Source organism: Ptiloglossa arizonensis, chromosome 10 (assembly GCF_051014685.1).
Source record: "Ptiloglossa arizonensis isolate GNS036 chromosome 10, iyPtiAriz1_principal, whole genome shotgun sequence".
In the NCBI taxonomy this organism is placed as follows: domain Eukaryota; kingdom Metazoa; phylum Arthropoda; class Insecta; order Hymenoptera; family Colletidae; genus Ptiloglossa; species Ptiloglossa arizonensis.
The window spans coordinates 2,403,361-2,417,120 of record NC_135057.1 but is presented as its reverse complement, the minus strand read 5'-3'; the positions used below and the strand labels follow the sequence as shown (position 1 = coordinate 2,417,120).

Genomic DNA, 13,760 nt, shown 5'->3' with positions numbered 1-13,760 from the left:
GAACAAATTCTTATAGTAAAATTTATTGCAAGTATTATTCATCAGTCTACATAGTTTTATTAAAAAAAATAGTATTATTAAGGGAATAGGTATAGTGGGTCGCACTATGATAGCATATTTAATTAAAAACTTAATATACGAACAAATTTAATATTTTGTAATTCTTTCTAAATAGTTATTCTTTTTGACAAAGATTTATGTAGTTTTTTAAATATTTTTTGCTTTAATTTCTCCTGGTGAGTCTGAATACATTGTTTTAATGTAATCTTGCTAACGAATTTAGAAAATAAATCTTACTTTCGCATTGCGACATTATCGTGCTGGAAAATACACTTTTTTCCAGCAACTTTTGTGGCATACGTGTTTATTTATTTCTCGACCATTTCGCGATTCTTTTTACTAATCTTTTTTTCGTGTAATAAATTTTACTTTCATTTTACCATGGTAACCAATTAATTAATCACTATCCCGTTATTTTCTATTTGGCGGTTGCACAAAAGGTGTTTTTTTTTCTCAATTTGTAATAATAGTAATTCAGGCTGTCAGGTCCATCCAGAATCTCTTTTCGTTCCTACATATCACTCCTTGTCATTTTTTTTCTATATGAATATGCTTCTTTACAAATTATGATGAATTGATTTTACGTTGTTCAATCGTTTTCAATTTTCTTTGTATTGTATTTATATTTTTGTACAACATATCGTACATTCTTTGCATCGGTGTCTAGACCAACACTTTGAGCAATTTGCCTTGCAGATGTTTTAGAATTTGATGCTGCTCTGAATACGTCGTTCACAGGCAATTAGACCTTGCGGACGACCGGAAGTATTCTTCTTTCTCTAGTTTAGGAGCTTCCAATAAATTCATAATTACCTTTCGACTTCTCCTCGTAACTTTTGCTATTTATGCCACTGAATACTATTCGCGTTTTCATTTTAATGTATTATAAACTCCACATTTATTCGCTATCTTTCCACGATCCATTTCTAATAATTTCTTGCCTTTTTTAAACAAATACATACCATATTGCGTTAACACGCACAATTTCACGTTCAATATCTTTCATTTACCAGCTTATGTACAACTGAGAAGTATAGATTCGCTGTTTGTGTTATCGTTTTGACCCTCCTGCGAACAATAATATTTATAATACATTCACGTTCGTAGAATTTTGTCGAAGTAAGTATCGATATCCAGTACATTATACATGTACGCATACCTTGAGTCACTTGCGATACAAACTATGGAGAAACATAGATGCGCTGTCTTCTTGTCTCGTAGCGTGACACGTTATTTTCTGTACGTATTATTCGTTGTCCAATATAAGAAATTAGTAGTACTCTTAAAATAGTAATTTTTAAAGACTGCTTACCAAGCCTCTCTTTTAACTTTCAACGTGACAGCTCGTAGTGCAGTTTTTCTAAGATTAATAAGATGTCGAAAAGACTTTAGCTTTTCCTATAATGTAAAAATCATTGAGAAGACTAGATAAAATAGAAAAATTAGTTAAGGAATTGTCTCGATTTTGCTCCGTCGTTGTTCGAAGCAAACGTGATAATAATGTTAGGAAACGTAAAATTTAATTGGGATATTTGATGATCTCGTAGTTCCGGATAGACATATACGATTGATACTGTTTGAAGCATCCGAGTGCAAGTTTTTGGAAAAGCATTTCCACGTTTCACTAGCATTGCAGCTACCTTCATCAGGGAGTCAGATGACACACTGATATTGATGTGTGTCTTGTGGTTATCATCCATTCAAAGCACCGATGTTCGTGTGATGGATCATTGGTCACCAACCACAGATCTTTAATTGGTCTGCTGAACAATTAACACTTAAATGGTGGATGACGTATTACCACGTCTTCCATTTCCACAAGCTAAAGGCCGTTGACGCAGTACTGCATCGGTATATGCCTTTTCATTTAATGCAGCTGGAAAAATGGTTCTCAGAAATATGCTCCAAATTAACAAATATTAAAATGAAACATTAAAGTGTTAAAAAAACGTCGAGACGTTTTTCCAACTACACTCAGCTTGCACCTGGTAAGTCTCGAATAGTTTCGAGAATTTCGAATGCAACTATTCAGCTCAGATTTGATAAATGTTAACATTTTTTACGTATTGGGTACACTTATGATCTTTCAATTATTTCGAGCAAAGAATTATTTCGATACGACTTATCGAAGTGACAGACTTGTTTTTTAATATAATAATAAATAACAAAAAATATATTAAACGATTCACGAGTGATTGCTCGTTTCTGATTTTTCTCTTGCAATAACTATTCGACAGCACAAAAGCGACCAAGTTCTTCCGGCTTTGGAGTATAAATTTCATTCACTCGTGCACTCAACATTGTCTTTTCATACGAGATTTCATTTGCACCGTTAATCTTGGCACATGGTAGCTTGCGCAAACCCGTAGCAATAAACAATCAATATGTAGGCATCATAGCGACCTCGTTATCGATGGTTAAGCTTGGCGTGTGGCCAGACAAAGAACTGTTCTTTCGGTTCTTTCGAAAAAGGTGTCGGAAATCTAACCGACTGCAAACAAGAAAGTGGTGACCGCGAATCGCGACAAAGACGGATCTCTGCCAAGTAATAATTCTTCGTTTAGTTGTTTATGGATTATGTGAAAAATTGCATTTTAACACTGTTAATTCAATCTTACATTAGGTGTAATCTTAGAAAACAATTTTGGCACCAACGGAAGCCACAGTTCCCCCCCAAAAAGAATAAATTTGTCGTTGTCGATACATTTTTATAAAGGGACTGGAAACAGATCGGTAATATTTAATACGCGTGTGTCTTGTTACTTTGTTTTTCTCTGTTGATTAAAACTTTTTTAACGTGTTTCGTTTTATAATATTTCTGGTGAAGATTAATAATCAAATTGCGATAAATCGCATTCCTCGCGCCCAAGTCGTTTCTAAATTGGAATGAAACATCTACGTACATACATAATTGCTTGAGAAAGTATTTGATCGTTTGAATTAGGGATTTAAATAGCTTAAAAGAATCAGGCAGTAAGAAGTACAGACTCATGAAACCAATTTAGTTAAAACATGAATAATTTAGTCGAATAATTTCCGGTGGCGTGATTCGAGAACCGCTAACTATACGTTCTTAATTGGTTAAAAGGAAACAATCGAAACGTGTCATAAACGTTGTTAAAATTGTTCTTGTTTTAGAGTTTAATGCGTTATTGTTTTATGTTTAGATCTTTAAATATTGTTTTAATACTGTTCGTGTGTACACATTCTGCCGTGTTTATTATATTTTCATAATTAACATGTTAATTACGTTTCTCTCTATACGTTTAATGGCTGTTAAAATATGCGATTCATACCGGTCTAGGAAATGATCAGACAAAAATTGGAACTCGAATTATCAGACTGGTCTGGATTAATTACGCGGTATAGCGATCAGTGTTAATAACTTTATTATACGCAGTGACATGGCTTTGGGCATGGGTTTGTCTCTATTATGATTAATTATTCATCGGCCAACAGCTGTATTTGTTCTCCCCCATGCACAGCTGTAGATGTTAAAAATTAGTCTTTAAAAGGAAGAACTGATAGATCGCTTCTATATAAATCGGTAATTACCGTGTAGAATTATTTTACGTTATTTAGTTTAATTATTCCAGGTGAAAACTGTGAGAAAATACGTAGATGTCTGTATAGAAAACTCCATAATGCATCACGTCGATCGTACTCTAATTTTACGTGCTCTTCATTCCAAAGGAGACACATAGGAAAAGAAAGCGATTTTTAAAAGACACTTTCTCAAATCGTGAATCTCTTTATTGCCAAAATCAGTTATTTAGCATTGTGTAAATAGACGTTTGCTGTACATGGTTTCCCATAATTCACGGTGTAATTAATAAGAGTCGATTTTTTCTTGGAAATTCAGTCAAAAGGGTACAATAAAATTTGCTTATACGTGAAAATGTCTTGGATAGATTTGGTTTTAAGTAAAACTCGGTTCAACGGATCCCGTTATAGTTAGATTCCTGTCATCGTGTTCGTGTATAATATGCAGGTGTGGTAATTTATTAGCAGAATGTTATTTGTTGAAGAGGAATACTCAAACATTTTGAAATAAAAAAAATTGTTCAATTACTCAAATATTTATTCACTTTAATTACGGTAACGAGAATTTGCATAAGTTGTGTAAAATTGAAACTATGCAAATCTCAAATTGATTCGTTCGTGAAACGATACGTTCGATATTGTTTATCTCGAAAACGGGCCTCTTACGGAAAGACTTCAATTCCACGTTGTTGATTTACATTTATCGAGGGGAATTTTTTTCTTTCGGGTTGTACCGCGTGTTTTGAGACATCCCTTGTTTTAAATATTAATTTTGAAAATTTCTCGTCCCTACACTGCATTGCACATTTTCTTATAGATTTACTTCATCCAATATGTGCTCTATACGTTAACTTTTCTTACAATTTTCAGTCTTTGTTTTTACAGATACAGTATCGCGTGTAAAAATATATAACACGAGACGGACGATGTTATCGAAGGATCTTGAGGGATCTTTAAGTCTCAATTGTTTCCGCCGATTAATGTTGCGGAAACTAAGTACCTAATATAAGGTGTGTCGTTTAAATCTGCGTCGTGTTGGATAAAGTATCGTTACGATGTTACGAAGAGCAGCAATAAATGGATTGCAAAATTTGAAGATTATATTACAAAATCGAGAAAATGTTGATAATTTACTAATCTTTGATCGTAACTTACCGCATTGCATCATTGAATTAATAGGAAAAGTGTTTCGCATTATTATCTGGAAAAATTCTGGTGCCACCTCTATCACTTTAATTATTGTTGTTATTAAATTACTTTACTTTGAAAATTAGTTATTTATCGCATGTATGCGATAGTAAGAATAAAAATTGCGACACTGTACTGTCGCATATCATTAAGTTTATTTTCCGATCAATGCAAAACTGTCGGATAAGGAATGTATCTGTATCAATATGTATCATTCATATTGTAGAAAGAAATTCTATGCTTTCAAAGTTAAGTTCAAATCCAAATGTTTCCTCTTATCAGTTTGAACAGTACAAAATAAAATTGAAATAATTCCAAGTAAAATAAAAATAAATGACTGCAAAGAAGAAATTAACCTTTCGATTCACGTAACGGTGTCGATTAAATAATAATATCGTTAATCGCAACATAATAATCGAATATTTTCCTCGCATTTCAATAAATCGAAATGTGATTCGGTATCGAAGATGTTTATATTATTATCGTTCCTGCTGTCGAAACTTGGAAATAATTCTGTATTAACTAAACTAACGTATTTGTCGAAGATTAATCTCGAGTCTACGAGATTTTAATCGCTTTAATTTCTTAGGTGCATTCAACTCGAGAAACAGTGGTGTTTGTATTACCTTCTCGAGAAACAATGTATCCGTAAATACCCGGAGTAACGTATGTACGACCCTAACGCAGTGCATCGAATGCAATTGGACGCTGTACGCTCAAAGTTACACGAAACCAACATGCAAGTAAAACACAGAGAACTAGTTTCGTCGAATAGGAAAAGCTGGAGCTCGGAGTACAGTTTGTCTGGTATTTTAAGTTGCAATATCTCACGAACGACTCGGAGAAGTAGCAGCGTAATCTGGGTCATCGGATTCGTAGGATTCTGCTGAGCAGCTTTCGCCGAAACTGGGAAAAATGTAGTTTCATTTTAAAACGAAAGAAACGCTGACTGACAGCTCTCAAAAATGTCAACCAGCTTTCTATGTAGCGGTGTTTAGAATTTTTGTCCGATAAATCGGTATCAAAATTCATCAGCATCTGCTCGTATTTTCGGTTTTAGGTAGTTACCGATTTTAATATACTATTTCTGTGCAAAATTTAGATGAATATTTATAGAATTTATCTAAATATTTAACACCTCTTCTGTCGTATCGTATTAAAGTATATCGATGACGAAGTAACATTTCACATTCATTTGTTGGGATATTTACAAATAATACGATTCGGAACTGTGTAAATTAAAATGTTTCTTATAATATTGTGACGGAGAAAGTGTAAATTTGAATGTTTAATTTACTCGAGGTAAAAAGATACGTTTAGATCGAACGCTAGAAATTAATTGTATTGATATATGTCAGTTGAGATAATAATTGGACGCGGAAATGGCATTATAGTAATTATACCCTTAGAAGTATACGAGACCATAGTTACACATTTTCCAATTCTATTTGCATTTCACATTTTATTCATAGTACAGGAACATTGAGTTCAGATTGTTTATCGTATTAGTGAACAAATCAATTATTGACTATCGTTTTTTGTATGTTTTTGGATGTACATTAACGATTAATTGATTTATGGTATTCCTTTTGTCATTTACTGGGCATTTTCGGGAATGTACAGATGGTGACCTAATAAAGAGCTCCAAAATTGACCATATGGTTGATTGAAAAAAGTGATCGATAAAATATAGATTTCTCCATTACCAAACATTTCCTTGTCATTCAATTTATCGAATGTGGTTGATTACATGTTGATTGATACAATCGTACAAGGTTACAATCAATACTAAAGTAACGAGTTCGCGACTGTAATAATTTTAATTGCAAATTGTAAAAAGATCAGTCTTGAATGAAACATTAATTTCGAAATTCACAAATAAGAAAAATGCAATTGTGTTCATTATTAATTGGTATTGTTTATAATTGGAGGGAAATAAATTGTGCTCCCTATTACATGAATGGTTGTCAAAGAGTACGTGGTACGTAAATAAATATTCTCTCTCCCCAATAATATATTTTTCGTTATTTAAATTTATCCTTTTAACAATTCGATTGAAAATTAAACAAAATTGAGTATAGATTTAACTCGTCACTGTTACAACAAGAAATAGCTATAACGAGGAAATTTCCCCTGGTGTTCGTTACAACCGAGTTCGTTGCAAGCATGTTTACAAAAACTGTAGTCGTTTAGAAAGTTTCGTTAAGAATTCGATTATTTCGTCTGCAACAACCAAATATGTGTAGTACCAGTTCGGTAAAAAGTGTTCCGTCCTCGCAGGCTTAATTTGGGATTCATGTATTCGCCGTTAAAAGCGTCGAAAACACTTTCTCGCGATCACACCGTCCGAGCATGACGATAGTATAGGTAAAATGATTTTCAAGATGCGTTCAAAGAAGCATCTTAAATCTACCGCTTCATCTGCCGGGAATCTGAAACGTATAATACCAGTTTAGTAAAAAAAAAAAAACGTTTCGTTCTCACACGGTTAATTTTAGATCGATGTAACCGTCGTTAAAATCGTCGAATCACTTTCTCGCACTCGGTTCGAGCAGGTCCGATAGTGTAGGCAGAACGATTTTTCAAATGCACCCAAAGAAGCCAATATCTGAAAGCGATCGGTTGTGTTTCATTGGATATCGCTCCGCACGGCCGAACGACTCCGTTGATAGCTCAGAATGCATTCATCCTTCGTTTCCTATAAATAGACATCGCCATTTACTTACTGAATATTTTGTCGCTCGAAGTAGATAAATATGCGAACGCAGCGTGTAAACTGTTCGCACTCGGTGTCGTCCGTTCGTAAGCGGGGTACATCGGATGCATTCTTGGCCTTGCTGAATTATCGCCGAGATTAAATTTACAGAATCGTCGTCTCCGATCCGCTCGATTCGCGCTTAATTACGAGCCGGCGGTGTCAGTGGACTCGGCTTCTAAATAAAGCGGCGCTTGCTCCAATGATCTTGACAGATCGATCGCGTTTGGTCACGACCGGTGGACTCCGTAGGATAGGCTACTTAGATATCGAGGCTTTTCCGGGACGCTTGCATTAACATTGGCTCCACGGCCGACGGAGAGGAACTATCTTTCCAAGGGGAAAATCACCGCGGCGCACCTTGACGATGCCTTATAGAGTAATCGAGACGTTCATGATTTATGCTTCGGATACCTGCGTTCGACTTACACGGCCCACGTTACACGACGCTGTGAATCGGATCGCAGAGATTCATCATTGCAAGTTGCGCGCATTCGCGTTATATAAGTCGGGAAACGGATCGGAAATCGGCTCGTCGGACGTACGATCGATATTAGTTTTTCTATCGGAAGTAAGGACAATGTTTCGTTGCTTCGTGCGTACGTTAACGTTGCATCGACTGCACTCGGGTGGTTATCGATCGGGACGGTTCGATTCTTTGGGCGAAGGAACGTAACTGGAATGAAGAACAAGCGAGAAGCTTGTTTCTTTTAAAAACGATATTACCCGATCAATGTTGTGACTATCGTTAAAGTTTTTTTTAAAACTTGGCTCACACCGATGTTTATTTCGGGATTCGGTGTATTTGCTGCAGTCGAGGATAATACGTTTCACCGTAATACGGCTATTGCATCCATCATAATTCGACGGACCTCGAGGCAAATTTTGTTCCAGCGATAGACCACGAGTTAAACAAACGTATAACGATTTATTCGCGACGTTCGTTCGACCGGCAGTTAAATTTTTATTCGTTCATTGCGAGATGTTTCATTCTCTAAATCGAATGTTAACTTTTACGCGATCGAATAACGGTGAAAAATTATTTATCTTTTATTCGTTATTTGAAACTTGCGCTGAAACTTTTCAGTAGGAGTTCAAATGTGGAAAAATTGTTTCAAATGAGCAGCTTGTTTGTAGAAAGTTTGGCGAAGCAAGAACGGTAGACGAAGTAGTGTGATGGAATTTATGATAGTTCGTGCTAATAATAGAGCAGGTGTCTGCGAAAAATATTTTAACTACAGCTTCTTATACGAAGTTTGCTGAGTCCGTTAAATGTTGAGAATCCGTTCTTTTCGTCAATTTGTTGACAAATGAAATAACAAATGGCAACAATAACGATAATTTAATATAGCATTTTATTAGTTAAATTAACTTTCACTTTCAATCGTAATTCGAAATAAATAAAGAATTCAATGCACGTGATGTCAATTTTTAACGAAATAAATATGCGAATTGGACTTTCGATTAACGATTCTTCCATTTATAAATCCTCCAGGGTCATACGAAACTGTTGAATAATTGAAAAAAGTGTTTCGAAAAATGAAATTGAATAATGTGGCTCGCGACTCGGCTTTCCTTTGAGTTTCAAAATCGCGGAAAAATGTGGGAAAAAATGGAGTCGTAGGTAGCGTGGGTAGCGAAGGCGAAAGCGAGAATTCAACATCGTAGAGAACTTGTAAATGTCGGGGGCGTCGGGGGCACGAGTTGTTGTTGTGTTACGCGTCTGCATTTACAGTGTTTGAGAGATTTCCTTTGTCAGAGCGTGCAACTTCTGAGGCTGTGGGTAATGAATCGATAGATTCGAACAAAGACCTTAAACACTGGAAACCGTTTCATAGTATTTGCTCAATTAAGAATCTAAATTTATCTCCGTGTTGGGAGTTTTGAAAGGTTACGTTTACGATACAGACGACTGGATCGCGCTGTTTCTGAACAATCGTTAAAAAAAGTTTATAAAAAGTTCACGAATGAATTAACCAAGAAAGGAATCGAGGCTCTCGAACAGCGATGACAAATGGATTTTACTGGCAATCTGTGAAATTTTGCCGCAAATTCTTATTTTATATATTTATATTTATTTCTTTATTAATTTATTTATAATTTTTTATAAAATTTTTTATAAAGAATAAATATGCATAGTGCTATTTACGCGATTTACATGGTACGGGTATACGTTTGGAGTATTTGAATTTGAAACTTAAGAATTTATGAATATTTTGTAATTTACAAACATCAGAAATTCAAAATTCTATTATTGAAATAGAAGAAAGTTGGAATATAGATGAAAGTTAATTGTACTTACAAAATGTTAATATATTAGATATATTTTCTTTTATTATTTTAAATAAAAATCCATATTTTTTGTTACAAATCATTTTTAAGTTTATTAATCAATTTTGAAAATCTAAGTTCTTTGAGATATCGGAAAACATACCTTTTTCAAACTATGCGTAAAATATTACAATCACTGGAAAAATTTGCATTATACGAATGAATACTTCGAAAAATATTTTATCACACGATGAAAAAATATTTTTTAAAATATGCAAATGGAAAAGTCAATATATCTATCGCAATACGCAACATGTATAATTTACGTCACTTTCATAATGATTAGCATATATATATATATATATGTGTACATGAACTTGTAAAAAGGAGATAATAGTTGCCTTCTTAACTATTATTTAACATATTATCAAACATATAGGAACTTGCACGTGGAAATATTGCCCAATATTTATCGCTATATCATACTCTATTATTATAATAGAGTAACAGTATCGATATTAATATAATTATAGTAACAATAGCAAAGTATTTATATGTTTTGTAGGTTAAAAATTTGAAAATACGAAGTAAAAATATTTTCTATTATGTACATATCGCGAAATTTTTCATACTTGTACTTGAAGCTAAGTATTCTTTAATTGCTGCATTGACCTCAGACTTAAAGTCGAACGATTGTCATCGTAAACGTTCTTGTATATACAATGCATTTCTCAGAACCATCAAGAATCGCTGTAACTTGGTATTCTACCTAGTTATGTATTCAATTCAGCACATTATGCAGTAATAATATGCATCCGTTAGTTTTTAATGGTTTCCGATCTTCAAGCATGGTTAGCATGGTATTTATTTGCAATCGTGATCAAACGTAAGGCGTGCAAAATAAAATTTAAATAACGTATGGTGGCCTACATCACCGTTGAATGTTATCGTTAACTATTTCATTAAATGTTATACATTATGTCGTTTACGGATTACGAATGAAGACAAAATCTTTTTGTCTAGAATTTTTTGTTAAGGAGTTGATTCATTTAGAAATTATATTTGGTTCATGTGTAATCGCGTACATTTAGAAATTGGGTTAATGATAAATAATTATTTTAAAATTCATAAAATGGAATGTAAATATTCGATTATATTAAAAATATTATGATTACAGCAAGGCTTGTTTACATTTACGTGTTTATTATACGGATTGCTCGATGTATTATTACAGATATTATTCAAAGTGTTAGATACATTTATTATGTATAACTTTAATTCTTTACATCTTTCAAAAATATTCAAATTGCCGTAAATTACTCGTATTAAAAAATAGTCAAACTTTTGTGTAAAAGAATTATGTTTTAATGTAAGAAAAGCCTAAAAATGTTATAACGACACGTAGAACATTCCGAATATTTTTTAAATTATAAATTTATTGTTTAAGTTTTGAACCTCGATTGAAGTTTAAAGTACATATTTCGAAGAAGATTCGTAATAATTGTCTGCTCCGTTGAAAAACTCTGGCATTAAAAATTTTGTCGACCATGAAAATGCGCATTACGCGACGTTAACTGTAATTTATATACGTTCATTGAATTACATAGTAGACGAAGATAGCGATGAGTAAATAAAGTCAAGACTAGAAGTCAACGATGACACGTCAAATTTTAATCGTGCTATGTAATTCTTGTGGTTTGTAATCCCATTTGAAATGAACACCGTATCCGCTACGAGATACGTGTGAAATAAAATTTTGATCCATTATACCCAACAGTATTCTCTGTTGTCGTTTAACGTGTTATTTATCGACAAAAATGGTACCAATTGTTTTCTTGGTTGCGTCCAATACAGTGAATCCGTCGTTCTAAATATTTTGACCGAGCTTCAAAATCTAATAAATTTGATCTATAGTTGCCGAATTGATTTTGTAATATTTATCGCAAACTTTGAGAAATAAATGCAAGTGGACGTGATGTACGTACTTCGGGTTTGGGTTCTGTGCACCGTTTCACGATGGTAAATCATTGGGAAGAGCTCCGATGTTATGGAGAAACGTGACTAGATTAGATAAGCCGTTAACGCTTGCAATCGCGATGGAAAGATCACACGCAATTTTATAATAATACACGCAATCCATTTTTGCAGAAAATTACGGTGGCTCTTTGCACGTATCCTTGAACTATTTATATACGAATTCGCCATGGTCACGTGAAAAGAATATTAATATAACGAACGATGCAATCGTAACACGTTTATCTTCGAAATGTAGTATCACTTTTTCCCATTGAAAAGTGTCAGTGAAAATCATGTCGATGACAGAGCAACTATTTATAAAGCTCGCAGGGTTTCAGCAACAAAATAGTTAATTGCAGAGCTCTCAGGGTTTCCCGGGAACAGAATAAGTAATTGCAAAGCTTACAGAATTTCCTGGTAGGAGCAGTGTAACTACATACTTGCGGTAACTAACATTTATTTCATGTCAGCTTTGATTCACGCATGAGAACATAGTTCTATCAACTCTTTAAGGAACAATGTACGTATTTACAAACAAAGAGTAACTGATGCATTTTTATCGATTCGTATGTATATGGTATAGCATGCCCGAGTTTAATACTCAATTATTTCTTAGGTTGAATTGAAAATAAAAAAATCTTTCGGTATACATACAAGGAGATACGAGTAGTAAAATTGAGTATTTTTTTTAAATTGGGAAATAAACGTTTGTTTTGTATATCGAGTAGCAGTGGAACCGGGCAGTTAATAACTTATTAACAATAAAAATTCAATCATCAGAGAGCATGGTCTCCTTCGTGAATTAGTAAACGTTCAAATAAATTTAAACATAAATTAGTTTTATATAGTTCAACTTTTATTAGTTTTTATTTGATAGTTAAAAGTGGGAGATAACATTGTTTCGGTGTAATGCAAAAAGAGAAATTAAACATGTGAGTATAATAAAGAGTACTCTTAATTAGTTATTAGAAAAAATAGTACCTTAGTAAGAAAAGTGGACAACTGAAAATAATTCATACTCATCGAATACCTAGAGTAGCAAAAACATTTAATTCTTGCACTTATTTTTTCAAATTGTTAGATATGAACATTTCAAGAGAACCCATACTTTTCGTTTTGTATAAAATTATATTTTTGTGAGATAATTGTAACAAACTTGACCTTTTTCGACATATCACTGTTTTTTTTTTATAGAATATGTTAATTGTTTTAAATATACTTATACTATATATATACTATAGTTGGGAAGATCATATTCTCATTGTTTATTTCAGGCAATATTTATTTTAAATTCTTAAATCACGAATAAAGTTTCATCCGGATATAAATTATCTAGATAAAAGTGTGTCCATCTTTGCCGTACGATGTGTCTTAATTATTTTTCGAATTTCACAATAAATCTTCACGAATATATTCTTAAATGAGTACATTATTTAAAAAGGAAATTTTCGATTTTTTCGTTTCGACACCACTGATTAACCATTAGTACTATCAACGATGGTTACCAGCGATTGAAGATTAATTCATTTGTTAATCGAGCGCTTTACAATTAATTTACCCGTCAATTGTTATGAGCGGTTAAGCATTATCCATTTTAATGGTAATTGTCGATCGTTATGGGTGATTAAATATTATTCATTATAATGGTAATCGTAAATCGTTACTTCGATTAAAATTTGCCAATGTTGGTCTGCGAGGTAAAATTGAAATATTATTACCGATTATAGACACGTAATCTACTCTATTACTGATTTTCTTTCAATTCTTTGAATCATTCCAACCTACTGTAATTGTTACAATGTTAAAATTATTGTTTCGTTTAACTATACGTTTCTCCTGTTATTATTTCGTAACGCGTTAAATTTTAAATTTACAGACTGAAAACGCAGAATGTATTATTAGAAATGTGTCGATCAAAAAATTAAAC

The 13,760-nt window shown here is 33.2% G+C and overlaps 1 protein-coding gene across 19 annotated transcripts in view; it reads left to right on the top strand.

Annotated features, from left to right (window-relative positions):
• Patronin (calmodulin-regulated spectrin-associated protein patronin) overlaps positions 1-13,760 on the top strand; it is a 146,900-nt gene that overhangs the window by 6,083 nt on the left and 127,057 nt on the right. The gene's annotated exons all lie outside the window — the stretch shown is intronic.